This window comes from Kogia breviceps, chromosome 6 (assembly GCF_026419965.1).
Source record: "Kogia breviceps isolate mKogBre1 chromosome 6, mKogBre1 haplotype 1, whole genome shotgun sequence".
In the NCBI taxonomy this organism is placed as follows: domain Eukaryota; kingdom Metazoa; phylum Chordata; class Mammalia; order Artiodactyla; family Physeteridae; genus Kogia; species Kogia breviceps.
The window spans coordinates 72648921-72655591 of record NC_081315.1 but is presented as its reverse complement, the minus strand read 5'-3'; the positions used below and the strand labels follow the sequence as shown (position 1 = coordinate 72655591).

Here is a 6671-nt window from a genome sequence, read left to right as displayed (position 1 = left end):
GGTTAGATGGTTTGAGATTTTTCTTGTTTCTTGAGGTGAGATTGAATTGCTATAAACTTCCCTGTTAAAACTGCTTTTGCTGTGTCCCATAGGTTTTGGGTAGTTGTGTTTTCATTGTCATTTGTTTCTATGTAATTTTTAATTTCTTCTTTGATTTCTTCAGTGATCTCTTGGTTATTTAGTAGTGCACCATTTAGCCTCCATGTATTTGTGGTTTTTACAGTTTTTTTCCTGTAATTGGCTTCCAATCTCATAGTGTTGGGGTCAGAAAAGATGCTTGATACTATTTCATTTTTCTTAAATTTTCTGAGGCTTGATTTGTGACCCAAGATGTGATCTATCCTGGAGAATGTTGCATGTGCACTTGGGGAGAAAGTGTATTCTGCCAGTTTTGGGTGAAATGTTCTATAAATATCAATTAAATCTACCTGGTCTCTTGTGTCATTTAAAGCTTGTGGTTTCCTATTTATATTCTGTTTCGATGATCTGTCTGTTGGTGTAAGTGGGGTGTTAAACTCCCCTAGTATTATTTTTATTTATTTATTTATTTAAAAAATTTCCCTAGTATTACTGTGTTACTGTCGATTTCCCCTTTTATGGCTGTTCGCATGTGCCTTATGTATTGAGATGCTCCTATGTGCATAAACATTTAAAATTGTTATATCTTCTTCTTGGATTGATCCCTTGATCATTATGTAGTGTCCTTCCTTACCTCTTGTAACAGTCTTTATTTTCAAGTTTATTTTGTCTGGTATGAGTATTGCTACTCCAGATTTCTTTTGATTTCCATTTGAATGGAATATCTTTTTCTATCCATTCACTTTCCATTTGTATGTGCCCTTAGGTCTGAAGTGGGTCTCTTGTAGACAGCATATATATGGGTCTTGTTTTTGTATCCATTCAGCCAGTCTGTGTCTTTTGGTTGGGGCATTTAATCCATTTACATTCAAGGTTATTATTGATATGTATATTCCCATTACCATTTTCTTAACTGTTTTGAGTTTGTTTTTGTGGGTCTTTTTCTTCTCTTGTGTTTCCTGCCTAGAGAAGTTCCTTTACCATTTGTTGTAAAGCTGATTTGGTGGTGTTGAATTCTCTTAGCTTTTGCTTGTCTGTAAAGGTTTCAATTTATCTGTCGAATCTGAATAAGATATTTGCTGGGTAGAGTAATCTCGGTTGTAGGTTTTTTTCTTTTATCAGTTTAAGTATATCCTGCCACTCCCTTCTGGCCTGCAGAGTTTCTGCTGAAAAATCAGCAGATAACCTTATGGGGTTTCCTTTGTATGTTATTTCTTGTTTTTCCCTTGTTGCTTTTAATATTCTTTCCTTGAATTTAATTTTTGTTAGTTTGATTAATATGTGTCTTGGTGTGTTTCTCCTAGGGTTTATCCTGTATGGGATTCTCTGTGCTTCCTGGACTTGGGTGACTATTTCCTTTCCCATGTTAGGGAAGTTTTCCACTATAATCTCTTCAAATATTTTCTCAGACCCTTTCTTTTTTTCTTCTTCTTCTGGGATCCCTATAATTTGGATGTTGGTGTATTTAGTGTTGTCCCAGGTCTCTGAGATTGTCTTCAATTCTTTTCATTCTTTTCATTTTTTCTTTAATCTGCTCTTTGGCAGTTATTTCCACCATTTTGTCTTCCAGCTCACTTATTCATTCTTCTGCCTCAGTTATTCTGTTATTGATTCCTTCCATTGTATTTTTCGTTTCAGTTATTGTGTTGTTCATCTCTGTTTGTTCTTTAGTTCTTCTAGGTCTTTGTTAAACAGTTCTTGTATTTTCTTTATCCATGCCTCCATTCTATTTCCGAGCTTCTGGATCCTCTTTATTATCATTACTCTGAATTCTTTTTCGGGTAGATTGCCTATTTCCTATTCGTTTATTTGGTCTTGTAGGTTTTTACCTTGCTCCTTCATCTGTGACATAGTTTTTTGCCATCTCATTATTTTTTCCTTTTTTTTATGAGTGGGATTGTGTTCCTGTCTTACTGGTTGTTTGGCTTGAGGCTTCCAACACTGCAGTTTGTAGGCTGTTGGGTAGAGCTGGGTCATGGTGCCTAGATGAGGACCTTTGGGATATCTCACTCAGATGAATATTCCCTGGAGTCTGAGGTTCTCTGTTAGTCCAGTGGTTTGGACTTGGAGCTCCCACTAAAGGAGCTTCGGCCCAACCCCTGCCTTGTGAACCAAGATCACACAAGCCGATTGGGGTGGGGAAAAAAAAAAAGAAGAGAGAACAATAATAAAGTAAATAAAATTAGACTAGTTAACTAACAGCTATGTTAGAAAAAATATAAAAATAAAAATATAGATGAAACAACAACTGGAAGATAAAACAGAACCACAATAGTAAAAAAAGAGGAAGAGAAAAAAAAAAGTGGAAAAGTCATTGGCTGTGGAGAGTGGGGCCTAAGTAGGGTTGAGGTTTGGGCAGTGGCCAGGGCCTATGCTTAGGAAAAGGGCTGGAAAGGTGGAGGGGTGAGGGGTTGGGGCTTAGGCTCAACAGAACAGAAGGGGCCCAGGCTTGCCCCGCCTCTGGTCTCAAATGGCAGGATACCCCACCTGGGAGACCAGCAGGCTTCCTGGGATTGAATGGGTGGGGCAAACACCCTCTACTTCTCTCCCACTCCTCCGGTCCTGGAGGACTCCTCTCGCTTGCCTCTCCTGATGTCCTGGGTCTCCCTCCTATGCCCCCAGGGCCCACATGGCCTGGAGGGGGGCTTTGGAGGGCAGGGACCAGCCTGGTATCTCAGCAGGCTCCCCATGCCCAAGTGGTTGGGGCAAACGCCCTCCCTCCTTTCCCACTCCCCCCGCCTGCCTCTCCTGTTCTATTCTGGACTCCCTTCTACACCCCCAGGATCAACCCAGCCTGGAGGGGACCCATGAGGGTATAGGACCCAGCCCAAGAGTCGGGCAGACTTCCCTGGCCGAATGGACAGGGGAAACGCTGGGTCCGCTACCCCACTGATCTGAGCCCCTGAGGGCCCCTCCAGGTGTGGGAACCCCTCTCCCCTCTCAGCCACCGCTCAGCAGCACTGGTCCTGTCTGGCCTCCACTTCTTCTCCCCCCTCAGTCCCACCACATCCTACTGGTTCGCTTGGGGGTTCTTCCCATCTCCTTGGGCATCGGGGTCCCCCATCAGCATCTGGCAGGCACCCTAGTTGTGGCAACCATTGTTAATTTTGATGCATTTCTTATTAGTTTCATTTTAGTGTGTTTGTTTATGTTTGTGTGTTTGTGTGTGCGAATGTGTGCATGTTTACACGGTTGGAGCAAGCCAACAATATTTATTGAGCACTATTTTTATTCAGAGCCCTTTGTTCCTGTCCTAATAATCTTATTTAAAAAATGAGGGGCTTTGACTTTCTGTCCTCATTGTGAACTACTCCTCAGGAGGCATTCCTTTCACATGAAATTAGACTTCACTCTTTCCATGTTACCATAACCCTGTGCTGAATGTATGTTTGTCCTTTTTATTATATCTATGTAGGCTCTCTCCCTCTCTGAGAGATAATACAGTGGAAGCCTGCTCAGACATGTTGGAACAATATTGGAAAACAGAATTCAGTCAGTGAAAACAAGAGAGTAAAGTATGTGAGAGTGTCCCTGACTTGAAGAAGAGTCAAGTAGTGTTGTGATGTCAGGCTTGGTGGATATGGGGAAGAGTTGCATGCTAAGACTGTTTTGTGATGGAAGCTAAATCCAGGAAGCAGATGGCGAGTCTAAGGCCAGACCTAACAAAGAAGATGTTAAGTCCTAGCCAGAGAGAATGCAGATAATAAACATAGTGGATGATGGAAACTTGGGGACTTACTATAAGGGAGGCTGAACTAGTTCTACCCGATAGAACTAGTTCTACCATATATTAATTAATATATGATCATTATAGAAACACTAGAAAGTGAAGATAAGTGGCTGTCCACTTACTTTAAAATATCTTTTGGTGCTTGCTTTGTGGTATTAGTTGTATCTAGGGTGGAGATTAGGGGAAGAGAGAGAATTGGGAATTGGAGGAAGTATATACAAGAGCCGAATAGGGAAGTACATCATTGCAATATAGTCATTCAAGAAGAAATATAGTGATCTGTCATCTTTATAAATATAGTAACCTGTCCATCACTGCTACTTGACTTGTTATGTATTACTTTGGTGATTTGAATTAAATCTATTATTTTTAGAAAACACTTAAATTCATAAATTGGCATTAACAAGCTGGAAATAGACCAGGATTTAAATGTGGCTTATTTCCTATCATCCTAAAAGAATTCATTGAAGTCTTGGTGGAATGTAGTGTCTAATACCTGAGGGCACCCCTCTGAGATACCAAAGTGTTTGCCTCAAAGGAAAGCGATGAGCTCTTGTGACCCCTTCTAAGGGACACCACTTTGCTACTCCCATTGTGCTCCGAATGCACAGTACCCAGCATGTGAGCTATTGCTTATCAGGAAAGCTCTGATTGTCACTGTGAAATGTTGTTCTCCAGATGTTTAAGTCATTAAGAGTGGTGTCAGCACAGCAAGCAGGCCTTCCATTTTGGAACATTGATGCCTTATGCAAGGGTTGGCAGTCTACTGGTTCTGTCCTGATTAATAGTTCCATACAGGAGTGAGGCATGTCGAGGAGGTGGCAAAGAATCCTTGGACCAGGCTAAGTTTTTATTCTTCAGTCTGCCTCTAGGGTGCAGAGGCTAACTCTGCTCCTGTGAGGTAATTAGGGAGGAATCAGGTAGTAAGACTGCTTGCCTTCTTGGTATGAATTGTCAAACAAGACTCATTTGTGACTCAGTTGTCTTATATCTGTATGAGATATTTACTTCATAAAGTAGTTTTACATACATAATTAGATGAAACCTCTGAGTCCTGGGTGGCAGGTAGTGTATAGATGAAGGACATAAGACAATCTTTTCTTTTTTTTTTAGCACCTATTACTTTTTTTTTTTTCCCCCTAATACTCTTGGGCTTGGAGGACATAGTATCTTCCTATGGAAAATGCACATGAAAATCTATGCCCTAAAATGCTTCTCAGAAAAAAATGAACACAATGAAACATGAAGAGTCTAGAAAGAAGATATGAGATTCACTCCTTTCCTCCCTCCCTTCCTCTCTCCTTTCCTTCCTTCCTTTCGGTTTGATATATATTAAACCCTCCTAGATTGAGGTACACTTAATGGTTCCTGCCTCTTGCTAGAATTGTAATGCTAATTTTTTTTTTTTTTTTTGGTCACACATCAGTTTATTGAGGAAATTGTGATGTTAGAGGTTAATTCTATTCACTTGATTACTTTTCATGATGTCAAACAAAACTCCAAAGGCCACAAGCCATGAAGTTACACAATTACTTTCCCATATTTTGTTCAGGAAAACACAAAAATCAAACACAAAGAAATGTTCAAGTGAATCTGAAAATTGCCCCCTTCCTACTGTCTTTCAAAAGTTGGTAATTAAGGGTTAGGAAGTACAGTGGAATGGAGGAAGGATGAAAATGGGACATGTAGAAGGCAAATACTTTTGCTCGATTTAATTTTCAATGTTTCAAATCTTTCCAATTTTTTTAACATGTTTTGCACCAAAAAAGGAATCAATGCTTTTCATTCCACTCTTGTCAACTTTAGCCAAAGCCTTCTGAGCTGCAGTCATTTTGCTATTTTTCTTTACAGTCTTCAAATCTTTAGTGTTAAACTTAGTGTAATCTTCTTTTGCTTCTACGAGCTCATCTGATAACTTTACTTTTTTTTGATGAAGGTTTTGGCACTGAAGCTGGAGGTTCTGGAAGCTTTAAATATTTAGATAAGTCATCACTTAATTCTTTAGGGATGTAATCAGATATCAGACCATGGGCATAATGAATATAATCCTCTTCCTTGTCACTGGAAACTGGGTCACCAGAGAAAAATGCAGCAGACTGTACCTGGGCACTGACATTTACATTATTGGTTTTTAATGCTGCCATAGTCTGATTAACCTTTTTTTCCGTCCATTTTAATGTCTTCTCTTTGCTGTACTTGTAATATTTCTTCTTGTCTATTTCTTTCTCCTCTGTCACATGTCAAAGTAACTTCTCAAGTTCAGGAAGTTTCAGCAACAAGATGCAATTCGGAAACATGTCATCCATCACAACTTGATCCATGGGCTGAAACTTTCCCTCTCTATCAGCCTTTATAAGGTGATGGAGAAGCAGAAACAGAGGGTCCATGGGTGTGGCAAAGTGAAGAAGAACTCCTGATTGAACTGATTCATTTATAAACCAAGAATGGTTTTTTTTTCCTTGAAAACTTTTATTTCAAACAGCTGCGGTAGACACATCTTGAACAAGTAAATGGCTCCTTCCCCTGAACATGGGTTAGCCAGTTTTACAAACATAAGCCCACTTTTCATCTTCTTTGAAGCATCTTTTAAATACTCTGGGACTAGGAACACGTGCTGCCAGGCGTGAGCCCCTTCTCCACAGTCCATGCCTCCCGCCATGCTGCCCGTTTGGTCCTGGTGGCTGCAGCCCTCTGCTAATTGTTTTTTAAAAAGCCAATTATATTTTCATGTTGCTGAGAAAATTTCTGGCTAGAGTATAAAACACCTGCTTGTGATATTTTTTTCCATACCAGTTAACAGTTCTGTCCAGTAGGTGGACTCCTTCATGTACAGATAGGGGTTTTCTTTTTCCTTTAATGAAGT

General features: G+C 40.0%; 1 pseudogene; it reads right to left on the bottom strand.

Annotated features, from left to right (window-relative positions):
• Window positions 1-5491: 5491 nt before the first annotated feature.
• Window positions 5492-6467, bottom strand: LOC131758330 (ribonuclease H2 subunit B pseudogene; annotated as a pseudogene).
• Window positions 6468-6671: the final 204 nt, after the last annotated feature.